The sequence below is a fragment of the Leucopleurus acutus genome (assembly GCF_964270905.1).
Source record: "Leucopleurus acutus genome assembly, chromosome: 18".
Taxonomy (NCBI): Eukaryota; Metazoa; Chordata; class Mammalia; order Artiodactyla; family Delphinidae; genus Leucopleurus; species Leucopleurus acutus.
Window position 1 is genome coordinate 23,733,546 of NC_139160.1, and position 13,244 is coordinate 23,746,789.

Below are 13,244 nucleotides of genomic sequence, written 5' to 3' on the forward strand. Positions count from 1 at the left end.
ATAAAGTAGTATGATTAGAGCCATATGATTGTAAAATAAAAGTCTTAATAGGGAGGTTCAGTCCAGATTCACTCATCCAACATTCATTTATTCATTCATCAGCTACTTACTGAGAGTATACTGTGTACTAGCCTTGACCCCGAAGTAATGTATTTTTGTATGTTGCAGTATTGGTAATGAGAAACTAAGAAGATTTTTGAGCATTGGAGAAAAGTAAAATCATGTAAAATCACAGAGTAAACTAAAAATGATGATCTGAGAAGATTCATTGAGCTGCCTTGTATAGAATGGATTAGAATGGGAGATACTGAAAATAGAGAGATGAGTTAGGGAACCATTGCAGGTGAAAGACTTTGATAAGCAAGGCAGCAGAAGGAATGAATACAAGAGATGTTATCGAGGGAAGGTGTTTCCAATACACTTTGTAGAATGTGTTGTTTGCTTACATGTCTATCTCCCCACTAGACTGTGAGCACCTCAAAGACAAAGGCCATTTACTCTTGTGTCTCTACAACCCCAAGGAATGTGCCTGGCACACAGTAAGTTCTCAAAAAACATTTGTTGACTTTCTGATGACTAAAAATGGATTGAATGTGAGAAATGAGAGAAAAGAAGAGTCAGAAAAGACTCAAGTTCTTTGAACAAGGGAGGGTTATTCATTATCAACAGGAAAGAAGATGGTCACAGTAGAGCTGCTACTTCGAGAAGATGTTCTGCTCTCATTGATCAGGCATTTGTGATGTTGAGGTGAAAATGAGACATTAAGACTGATTTACGTTTCTAGGTTACAATTTAGGAAGAGAAACAAAGGGGCATGGCATCTAAGAGAGTGATTCAGAATCTTGGAGAGGAGGGAGACAGTGAGTATAGTTTGAAAAACCTATTCTTTACTCTCACACAAATCTGATTTTATACTTGGGGAAAATACAAATCGTAGAAAGGGACTTAAATATTTGCTTATCAACAGAGGAATGAATTTTAAAAGATTAATATACTTTGATAAAAAGTCTAACCAGAGATCTTTTCCAATACCCTTAACACCATACCTTACAGATCTAGACAATTGTCTCAGAAGGCAGGCTCAGTGGGCAGGCAAAGAAGGAATCCTTCATCCCATTTTTAAAGTCTTATATACCAGAAACTCGGAATAAATTTGTGCCCATTGTAAATAATTCAATCACACAATTCAAACAGTGTAGAAATGTTTGCCCTGGAGAGCAGGAAGTTAAAGTCCCCTTCACAGACATCCATATCATTTTCATTATAGGCAACCATTGATAGAAGTCTGGTTTGATTTCTTTTGTATATTTTAATCTATGCATATATAACACATACAGGGATTTTTAAAAAACACATAAGTGAGATCATACTATACATATTTGTTTTGGGGTACCTTTTTTTCTTTAACATCTGTGATCTTGCCATGTCCGTATATGTAAATCAGCCTCATGCTTTTAATGGTTGCATGGTATTCCATTGTAGTAATAAGAGTCAACATTATTTAACTATTTGCTGTATGTCAAGAACTGTGCTAAGCATTTAATATGATTATCTCATTAATACTTATGCCAATCCTAAGGGATGGGTACTTTTATAATCCCCATTTTGGTGATGAGAAAACTGAGGCACTAAGAGATTAGGTAAGTTTCCCAATAACACAAAGATAGCAAGTGTCAGAGACAAAATTTTATTCCAGGTAATCTGACTTTAGAGTCCTTATTCTATACTGCCCTCCTATGGATCTGCTATAATTTATTTTTTTTTTAAAATCACCATTAATGGACTCTTACTATGTTTTCAGTTCTTCAATTCATTCATTTATTTATTGAGCAAGTATGCCTACCATCTACCACACACTGTTCTAGGTACTGGGGATTCAACAGTGAACAAACTAGGCAAAAATTCCCGCCCTTATGGAGTCTACTGGTGAAGATAGACAAGATAAATAAGTAAAGTATGTAATATTATAGATAAATAAAAAAGATAGCAGTGAAAAGAGATAGGACCTGTTGGGAGTTGAGAATTTTAGATACAGTGTTCAGATGAGGCCTTTTTGAGAAAGTAACATTGGAGCAAACCCCTGAAGGAGGCAGAAGCACCAGCTTGTCAATATCTGGGAGAAGGCTATTGCATAGCTAACTCTCCTAGATACTTGTAGATATTGAATTTTCAAATGTCTCCTCCGTAGTAATTGCAGAGATCAGAGAATTATTGCTTTGTGGTTCTGGTTACTCCTCAGGAGATGTAGCTGAATTATAAATATCAGAGAGCAATAGAAGAAGGAGCCAAGTTGTTTTGCTTTTACATCAAGCCACTCTGGGAGGGATGTCTTCACTCCTAGGTCCTATGGTGACACCACTGACAAATATATTCTCTCCACCAACCATTTCTTTCTGACTCTTGGGAGCCTGGATGGTTATCTGTTTTGACAGAGATGATGTTGGCCAAAAATCTTTCTGAAATAGAAGAGTCTCTTCTTGGTAGGATTTTAAAATTTTAAATGGAGGTGGAGGAAAGAGCTCTGTGTTCGATAGCCACTGGGAGGAAGTCAAAATTTTTTTTCATTTTTGTAGTCTTTAAACAGCCTGGGCTGCTTTTTTTTTTTTTTTTTGCGGTACGCGGGCCTCTCACTGTTGTGGCCTCTCCCGTTGCAGAGCACAGGCTCTGGACGCACAGGCTCAGTGGCCATGGCTCACGGGCCCAGCCGCTCCACGGTATGTGGGATCTTCCCATACCGGGGCACGAACCCGTGTCCCCTGCATCGGCAGGCGGACTCTCAACCACTGCTCCACCAGGGAAGCCCTAGGCCGCTTTTATTCATCCTTCTTTATAGTGTCCTAGGCAGGTGTAACTGCCACATAGCAAAAGTTGGACTTAACAGGGTGCAGTCATAAAATAACTTTGTTTCCTCCTGTGGCCCTTCAGAACAACTCATTGTGCTTGCTTAAGTCTCATAGATTTTTCTAGTAACTCTTAGATTATCAAAAGTCCTCAGTCACTTCAAGTCATAAGAATAATCTCATTTCAGCAATTTAAAGGTGCAGCCCAGTTTAATAATAAAAACTCTGAACTTCATTTGAAGTTTGAGATTTTCCTCTCCCCCAACTTAATACTGCTGCTTTGGAATAGGAAGCTAAGGAGAGGAGAGGAGAGCATATCAACTTCTATATTTTCCACTTTGTGCTTAATCTTCACACATCCCCTTCATTCTATCCCATTTAGTCTCCTCCAGAATTGAAGTTGGGGGCAGAAAAAAGAAGCAAGGGATAGGAAAGTTCTTCCTTCATAGAAAAAGATGTTATCTGGTGTTGAAGATAATTCCTATGCAATTTCAACTTTGTAGGACATAGAAAAATAAATTCTCCAAAGGATTTTTTTTATGAAGCGAATATAACATTGTCACCAAATACTGAAAAAGATTGCATAAAAACAAAGTCACAAATTTTCATTTTAATAGTGAGACAATTATCGTAAATAAAAGGAAAATTAAACAGAATCCAGTAGCACCTTAGAAGATAAAACGCCATGACCATGTGACTGTATTTGGGTGATATATAGTTGATTTGTTATAGAAATACATCATAATGTATTTCATCATATTAATAGTTGTACATTGGAAAAATGCTATGATAATTTTTATGGGTACTAAAAAAGCATTTGATAAAGTTTGACATCTATTAAAATTAATTAAATAGGAATATATAGATTCTTCTTTAACATGGTAAAAAAATTCCTTTCTCAGTTCACAAAACAGCATCATACTTAGTGGACAAACACCAGAAATAACATTTCCATTAAAGTTAGAAACAAGAGAATGACCACAAACACCACTATTATTTAACATTGTTTAGACTGAGGTACTTAGGTAATGCAAGTAGGCAAGGGAAATACACATGGAAAAAGAGGAAGTAAAATCTTTGCATACGGGGGCTTCCCTGGTGGCGCACTGGTTGAGAATCTGCCTGCCAATGCAGGGGACACGGGTTCGGGCCCTGGTCTGGGAAGATCCCACATGCCATGGAGCAGCTAGGCCCATGAGCCACAACTACTGAGCCTGCACGTCTGTAGCCTGTGCTCCGCAACAAGAGGGGCCGTGACAGTGAGAGGCATGCGCACCACGATGAAGAGTGGCCCCCGCTCGCCGCAACTAGAGAAAGCCCTCACACAGAAACGAAGACCCAACACAGCCAAAAAAAAAAAAAAAAAAAAAAAAAAAAAAAAAAAAAATAAATAAATAAATCTTTGCATACAATGTGATTTTTAAACTTGTGAAACCAATGACCAGTGGAAAAGTTACTATAAACAATAAGATAATTCAGGAAGATGACTACTACAAAATTATTATACATAAATAATTAACTTTGATATATACAGACAAAAACCAATTAGATAATAATGGAAAATCTCATTTATAAAGCAATAACAAGATAAATTTCCAAGAATGAACTTAAGAAGAAATGTACAATTTCTATACAAAGAAAACTTTATAAGACACTTGAGGGACATAAAAATGGTGACTTGAACAACTGAAAAGGTATACAATATTCTTAGGAAAATGATGTATCATAAAGAAGTTAGTAGTTGCCAGGTTACACTATCTGTATAGTGCAAGCCCAGTGAAATAAAATAGGGAATCATCAGAGATAGTCAAGCTGGTGTTTCTCTACTTAAAAGTTGTCGCTGTCCAGTATTTAATTTAAATTTTTAATCCTTTGTTAGCTGTTTCCTTATCATTTTACATAATTAATGATTGTTTAGATTCATTCATACGCTTACTGATATTTTGCCAACATTTCTTTTGCATAGCAGACCTTTCATCTAGGAACATGTTCCTTCTTCCTAAGTATAATCTTCAGTATAACCCTCCTTTATTGAGGGCTTGGTAACAGTAAGTTCTCTCTCTCTCTCAATTTTTTGGGGGGCCTGGAAATTATTTATTTTGATTTAAAAAAAAAGTTTGCTTAGCTAGGTACCATATTTGTCTGACAGATTTTTTTTCTTGGTACTTTGATGGTATTATTGTTTTGTCTTCTGGTTTCCATTCTTGCTGTTGAGAAGTCAGCTGTCAGATTAATTGTTGCTCTTATATAGATGATTTGTCTTCTCTTTGGCTACTTAAAAAATTTTTCCCTTTGTCTTTGATAATCTGCAGTTAACTCTGATAAGTCAAGGTGTGGATTTCTTTTCTTCTGTCCTGTATAGGATTGTAATATTTCCTGAATTTAAGAATCTATATCTTTCATTAATTCTAGAAAGTTCTCATCCATTATTTCTTCACCTATTGCCTATTTCAAATTCTTTTTTGCTTCTTTTGAACGTAGACGTTTTTTCAATCTGCCCTCCATGCCTCTGATCCACACTCTTCTCCCTATTTCTGTCTCCTATTCTTGCTATGCTACATTCTTAAAAAAAAAAATCTTCAGTTCTGTCTTCAAGCACCCTAGTTAGAGGAGCAGCCCATTTAACTCAATACTTTTTTACCTATTTTCCAGGCACTGTATGAAGAAAGGGAACACACGGTAAAAATACCTTTAACTACAAATGTGTTGGTGAGCCCTCAGCTCCAGGCTGACTTAGAGATACTTGCCATGTCCACAGACTTGCCCACGGAATTCTTGGTCCCTGGTCTCCTGACCAAGGGGCAGAGTCCCAGGTTCAGTGTACTTCAGTCTCCCATCTGGGCACTACCTGGTCTCCCCTCTCCAATGGAAACCTGCACTTGGTCTCAGAACTCTTACCCTTCTCTGGGGTCCAGAAACTTCTACGTTGTCCAATTCAAATTGTTCCTGCAGCTCCTCCCTTTAAAGAAGAGACCCAACTTAATTCTTAGGATAATAAGGAACTCTTTTGTGCTATAGCAGTCATACAGATGAGGAAACAGAGGCATAGAGGCCAGGGCTCAAGTCACCCAGCTGGTAAGTAGCAGAGGCAGAATTTGGGTATGGATGGCCTGACTTCAGTCCCTGTCCCTAACCACTGTATTGTGTTGCTCTTTGCCTGCAACACAGAGGCTTCTCACTTCTGCTCAACCCTGGGTATGAGTGAACATATCCCAGCTTTTAAAAATACAGTGCTGCTCTCCTTTTCCTGGGTACAATGAAGGAAGAGGTATTAATTCTCAAAAAGATTTTTAATAACTCACTCTGTTATATACCTAGTAAAAAAGAATATATTGCTTTGAAAACTGTACTAACTTAAGGTCCCCATATCTTAGTTTTCTCATATTAAATTGGGGATAGTCATTCAACTATGATTGTGCCTCTGTATGTTACTTCATCAATATTTGGTGATAGGAGAAAGAAGATATTATCTAAGAAGGTGTTTGAAATCTTCAGAAAAAAAAATGTGATATTATAAGAAGAAAATTGATAGACAGCAGATACCATAAGTGGTAAAATGAATTTTAACTTTGGTGTCCCTAGATGGTCCCTATTCAGTTCTAAGTAAAATATATTTCAATCTAGAAGAAAATAGGGACCCTGCCAACTGTTATTAATGCTTGCTTGTCTTTTAATTGAAGTACACTCTTGGAAAATGTCATATGTATCTGGGGAAATATAATGCATTCAGCATAAGAATAAATCTTTTTTAAGTGAGTTAGACCCAGGGATTTTTTTCACTTTTCAGCCAATCCACAGTCTTTCTGGTTTATCAGTTCCTTTTTCTTTGCTAAGCAGTGATGGTAATGCATACATTTGCCTTTTCCAGTAAATCATCCTTTTATAATTTGGCTTTCTTTCAATCTCAGATTCCCATCAGAAGGGTTTTACTTCAAGGCATACTGCAACCAATTTCCCCCGTAATTAATGCCATATCTGCCTCAGAGTCCATTTCAATTCCCAAATGAAAATTGATGAGGCAGCCAACCACAAATAAGGATCACGTACCACTGATTAAACTATCAGTCTAGTTTCCCAGCTATCACGTTACAGTGCTGAATCATAACCAGAGGGTGAGTTTTCTAGTCTTTTGCAATGTATATTGCTCATAGTAAGTGCCCATAAATTACTATTAGCAGATGAGGAGAGGGATTTTATATGACCGCTATCAAATTACACCAGAAAGATTAAAGAGGTTTATGTTACAGGGACTGAGACTCCACAGAACAAGGAGAAAAAAATGTGTCTAGACTTGATAAAATGTGCCACAAACGGTGCTGAAAACCTCCAGGAAAAGAAAAACTACCCAGCAAGGTGTTTTTTTCTCATCCAGGTGGACTGTGGATGGATGGTTAAGTCAAACAGCTTCATGTTGTCTAGGGAACATGGAGACCAAATTCTCCACCCACCAGCCTTCAATTCAATTCCAGACTTCAGGGTGGGAGTGGGATTGGAGGTAGCGTAATGAAGTAACTATTCACCAAATGGTCAGAGTAAGAATTCATTCACTCATTCATTCCATTCATTCACTCGTTCACTCAGTATTTATTTACCTATTTTCCAGGCACTGTGTGAAGAATGGAAACACACAGTGAAAAAGACACCAGCTCTGTCCTGGTTGAGCTGATACTCTAAGGTGGGAGTGGTGTTACCAAACCAAACTGGGGTCTGCTTGACCGTGTGCAGTAAAGCCAATGTAGTGACACCGCGTTGTGGTGAAGGAAAGTGCAGCATTTATTGCTGGTGCCAAGCAAGGAGTGTAGGCAGCTAGTGTTCAAAAGATCTGAACTCCCTGATGGCTTTCAGAGAAAGGTTTTTAGAGACAGGGTGAAGGAGAGGGTTGTGGGGTGCTTGATCAGCTTGTGGACCTTCTTCTGATTGGTTGGTGATGAGGTAACCGGGAGTCAACATCGTCAACCTTCTGGTCCCAACCAGTCTGGGGTCTGTGTGCCTGTGGTCAGGATATAGTTAACTTCTTCCACCTGGTTGGGGTTTCAGTATCTGCAAAACAGTTCAAAGGACAGATTATTGTCTGTAGCCCTTGAGGAGGAACTAAAAGTCCTTGACTTTGTTTAATAGCTAAACTATTATTATTTTGTCTTGCTTGACTGTTTTCCTTTGGTTCTGCATTTTCTCACTTCTCTGACTAAATTTATTCTTTGGAACTCTGGGAAGGCCAAGGAGGCTAAAGTTTTTCTATAGACAAGAGGCAGGTGGAGGACAGGATGGTGAGGGGGAGGGGGGTGAGGTCCGTCCTGAGAAGGCCTATAGGGTCCTGGTTGTTTACAGTGGTGGTGGGGGACAGATAAGTAACCAGATCATTCAATAATGGGTATTAAATGCTGTGGGAGAAGTAAGCATGAGGTACTAGTCAAGTATGTAGAGTGTGTGTGTGTGTGTGTGTGTGTGTGTGTGTGTGTGTGTGTGTGTGTGTGTGTGTGAGAGAGAGAGAGAGAGAGAGAGAGAGACAGAGAGACAGAGAGACAGAGAGACAGAGAGAGACAGAGAGAGACAGAGAGAGAGAGGTTGGGGGAGGGAGAAGCCTTCCTGGAAGAGGTCACTAGAGCCCTCAACACATGGGGAGAGTTAGCTAGGTTAAGAAGGAGTCAGGGCAGGACAGGCATTCCAGGTAGTGGAAGCAATTTGAGCCAAGTTTGGGATGGAAAGAGAGCATGACCTCTCTGGTAAATGAAAAATTAGTCATAGCTGGAACAAAGGTGTGGGAAGAGTTTTGTGCAGAAAAAGATGACTAGGGGGAGGCTGCCAGATGTTCTCCCCTGAAATGTTTGACCATCAGTGAGAGCAAGGCTGATGTGAGTGCGATTATGAAAACATATCTGTGTGTGAGTGTATATATATAAATTTACCTCTAAATGCATTGCGTATTTCAATCAGTAATGCATCCTTGTTGTTTGGGTATCCTTTTGACATATTTTTAAGGAAGTCATTTTAAAAATTAAATTCAGGACTACTGTAGATATGAACCCTGCTCCCAAGGGACTGTCTGTGACACTCTCCAGCACATTCTTTATGTCCCAAATTGTAAGAACTGACTTTGGTTTATCTCACTAATAGTTGTAGCTACCCCCAAATTAGTGGTGGAGCTGAGGCAAGAAATTCCAGGGCTTTTTCCCCATTATAGAACTAGCTGTACTCAGAGGGGACCTAAATTGCATTGACTTACTAAATTAAAAAGGTTGGCCCATGCACCTTTCAAAGACTCAGCCACCCTGTCCAATTTTTCAGCTGCCCACAACCACTGAGTAGCACAGCATGTAGACAGCAGTCGTAGCAGTCCAGGTGAGGGACCACATGGTCTGCTTGTCAGATATGCCCTGTAGAATCAGTGGATGCTCAAAAAGAACTGTGGCTCAAAAAAAAAAAAAACCTGTTGAGCAGTTGGTTTAGTATTATTAGCTATGCTTGTACTTTTTGATAATCTGATTTCTTTTAAGAATTTACTTTAGATAACAAAACTTCTTGTCTCTAAAAATGGTAAGTTAATTTACAGCTATTATAATTCTTAAAACTGAGGAGATGATGATGATGATGATGATAGTTATTTGTATAGTAACATGCCCAAGACAAATCCTAAGAGAGGAACACAATCAGAATCAAATGGAGAGATTTGGCTTTGCCCACATTCCTCCAAACTAGAAATTTTTAAAGGTATTTTGTGTGGCATGCTGTACTGTGTGCAGTTTTTAGCTTTTTAACTTCAAGGACATCAAAGTATTGGAAGAGGTTCAAAGAATGATAATAAAACGCTTATGGGACTGCCTTACAGAAGTGGGCCAGTCACGTAAGACAACAGCACTGTCGAATGGGCCCTTGCTGAGGAAGCCACCACACGGGGCGCTGAGACCTCCTCCATCCCAGCCATGGGAAAGGGCTTAGACCAGTATTCATCGCCGGGCTGGCCTGCCTTTGAAGAAGAGCAGTGCAGGGCCTGTTCAGAGCACAGATCCTTGCTGTGTGGTTTCTTCAAAGAGGGTTTAACTGCCTGTTTGCCATGGACTCCTGCTCCTTCCTTCCAGTTTTTCCCTCAAACAATTATAAGAGGAGGGAAGTCTCTGGATCTAGATCCCAACCCAAGAGTAGATTAATGAATGCCACAACTGCCCCTAGGCAGCATGCACCCTCCCAGACACACTGGATGTCAGACTTGGTGCCAAGAAGGAGAGAGCTGAGCTCTTCACAATGCTGAGTCCATTGCTTGGTTGAAGAGGGTGACCAGGAGCACTAGAAGATTGCAAAGCCCCAGGTGTTTTTTGTTTTTATGTAAACTGCCCTTGATGTATTTGTTCCTCTGCATCAGGCAGCCACCAAGTGCTGTTGGTTTGTTCCTGCTCCTAGCTTTCAGAAGCATTTAGGCCAGGGTTCGCAAAAGCTCCCCATTATACACACATCACAGTGAAAGAAACTGCCCTGCAGTACAGCTCCAAACTCACCCTCTCTCTCTCTTTCACATGTGGGTGCCTTATCCTCACCTACCGAATTATAACAAATTTCTCTGCTTAGTGTTTCAAATCCTCCTCAGAATGACCTCCATCTGCATCTCAATCTGACGTCTCTTTATGTCCCCATGGGTACCCTGCAGTCTATCCTAATTAAATGCCTCTCTGCTCCCTCAGATCAGCACAGTCCTACTTTCTTCGGAAACTAACAGCAAGGGAAAGAACCTGTTAACAATGAAGTTTTCAAAAGAAGCCACCCTGAGAATCTGGGCCTAATAGTCATCCCATAAAGTTGAGCTCTTAGAATTTGCTTCTTTCACTGGGCCATTATTTTCACGTTGTGAAGAAGTGTTTCCTTAGTTCCGTTCTTGAGACAAGTGTTGGTACAGGATGGAGGTAAAGACCTTGACGCCAGGTTCTGGCCCCTGGCATAGATGATGTGAAAGTGAAGAGGAGGAATATGCGAGGGGAACCTATGTTTTCTGAGTTCCCACCATGTACCAGGCATTGAACTAAAGGTCCTGTGCACTTTCTCTTCTTCAGTCCTCAAAGGCTTCCTTTGATGTGCACTTTAGGAACCCTTTGTTGGGCTTGCTGTGTTAAGGTGACATGCCTAAGGCCACCCAGAAAATAAATGGTGGGGCTAAGGTCACATTGGATCTTTCTGGCTCCTAAGCCCTTGTTATTTCCATTATGTCACATTTCTTTTCAAGGACATAGAGAGTAGGGGTGGGGAATACTGTGGAAACAAACAAAAAGACTTATTTGTGTTCAGTGTCCAAGAAGTACTATACCTTCTTCGCTGGCCCTGGCTTTATTATGTATTTTTTTAAGAGGATAATGACCAGAAAAATGAGCAATCAAAACCTTTCAGGTTTGGGGCTTCCCTGATGGTGCAGTGGTTAAGAATCCGCCTGCCAGTGCAGGGGACACGGTTCGAGCCCTGGTCTGGGAAGATGCCACATGCCACGGAACAGCTAAGCCCATGTGTCACAACTACTGAGCCTGTGCTCTATAGCCTGCGAGCCACAACTACTGAGCCTGCGTGCTACAACTACTGAAGCCTGTGGCCCTAGAGCCCATGCTCCGCAACAAGAGAAGCCACCGGGATGAGAAGCCTGCGCACTGCAACGAAGCGTAGCCCCAGCTCGCTGCAACTAGAGAAAGCCTGTGCACAGCAACGAAGACCCAATGCAGCCAAAAATAAATAAATAAAACAAATAAATTTATATAAAAAAAACTTTCAGGTTCTACTCCATGCCTATTTTTCTTCAGAATCTCAGTCATTAGGAAAGGATCTATTTAAAAATCTTGTTCTGACTAGTTTCTGTCTCAGTACAGATTGTTCAGGAGCTTTCCGGATTCTCAGTGTTTCTACACTTTGTTCATTAGTATGGCTGTTTTCTGTATTTTATAATTTCATTATTACAAGTAAACTCTTAGTAATAAAAATTACCTTGTCATCTGCTGGAGCCCTTTAATGCACCCCAAAATAGGGGGCAATTGGCATGCTGAGTAATCCCCTGCCTTCTCCTATTTTAACAAGGAAACAAAAGAACTTAGAGTGAATTTATTCAAACGTGGGTAAGATCCATTGACTCAATATTCCCTTCAGTAATCACACACGTTGGTTGCACATGTTAGTTTGCCATGTCTCTTTATCCTTCCCCACCTAAAAAATGTAGGATTGGAGTTCTCTGAAGAGCACAGAATAGAGGGACAGAGGTTGTCAAGCCCTTCAGAAGCTTGAGGTCAGAATTCTTTCTTCACCTCTGCCCACGATCCTCTCTGTGGAGAAATGCCACAGTAGAAATAGCTTGAGAGTTAACCCATGGATTACATAGCCCAATTATATAAATATTCAGCACCTCTCAACCAACCAGAACAATGGCAAACTCAGGAGTAAAAAGACATAAGAAGAGATAAAGATAAAAAGATTGAATAATAAAATGGATGAGTCAGTTAGCAGAGCAGAAGAGAAGAGTACAGTCATAGGCTGGCGAAGGTTATAATTATCAGGCTCCATGAGTGCCAATTTCAAGAAGTACTGGGAAAGCAGAATTAGTGGAAGACAATGGCAGAAAGCAAGGTTAAGGTGGGAGTGATGTGGACAAGGGAAATGGAATGAGGCCAAGTAATTAGGAATGAATCATAAGAAGCAGAACCAGTACTAGCAGAGAGCAGAGTACAGGACGAGCAAGAAGACACTCGAAGCTGAAACTTGCAGCAAAATAAGGAAAAGAATGGATTATATATGAGCATTGAGTTTAGGGGCAAGATGACATAAATTTCAATGACTCCTGAGGCTGGCATCACTGGATTATAGCACAGTACCATAACTGGTGCTTAGAATGACGAGGCTGAGCCATTGAGAATATTTTAAATTATGAATATATTATATGGAAGACTGCAGGGACATATAATTTTAGAAGGATTTTAATAAAATATAGTTGAAATTTAAGTTTTATCAGTGAACGCATAAACATCCAGCTATTTGCAAGTATAACAAGTTCCTAACTATCCTAGGTTAACTAAAGCATTGCCAAAAAGGTCACTTGCCACAGTTCCAAAGGCACAGAAATGTGAAAGTAGGGAAAGGAAATGGATTCCTGTTGCTAAATCATAAGGTTCATGGGGGAAGGATGGAGGTAGTGTGGAACTGGAAGGCTTGGGGAGCCACTGAAGGCATTTAAGCAAGTGTGTGCCATGAGTAGACCTGTGTTTTAGCAATATCATTCTGGCAGGACCATTTAGGAAGTTGCGTTGGGAGAAGACTTGGTAGCAGAGTAAGGCAAGTTAGGCACTTACCTTGGACCCAAAATTCAAGGGGCACCAAAACCTTCAATAATCAAGATAAATAATATTTTAGTGGAGTATTTTAAAAAATCAAAATTAGTGCCAAAAATCC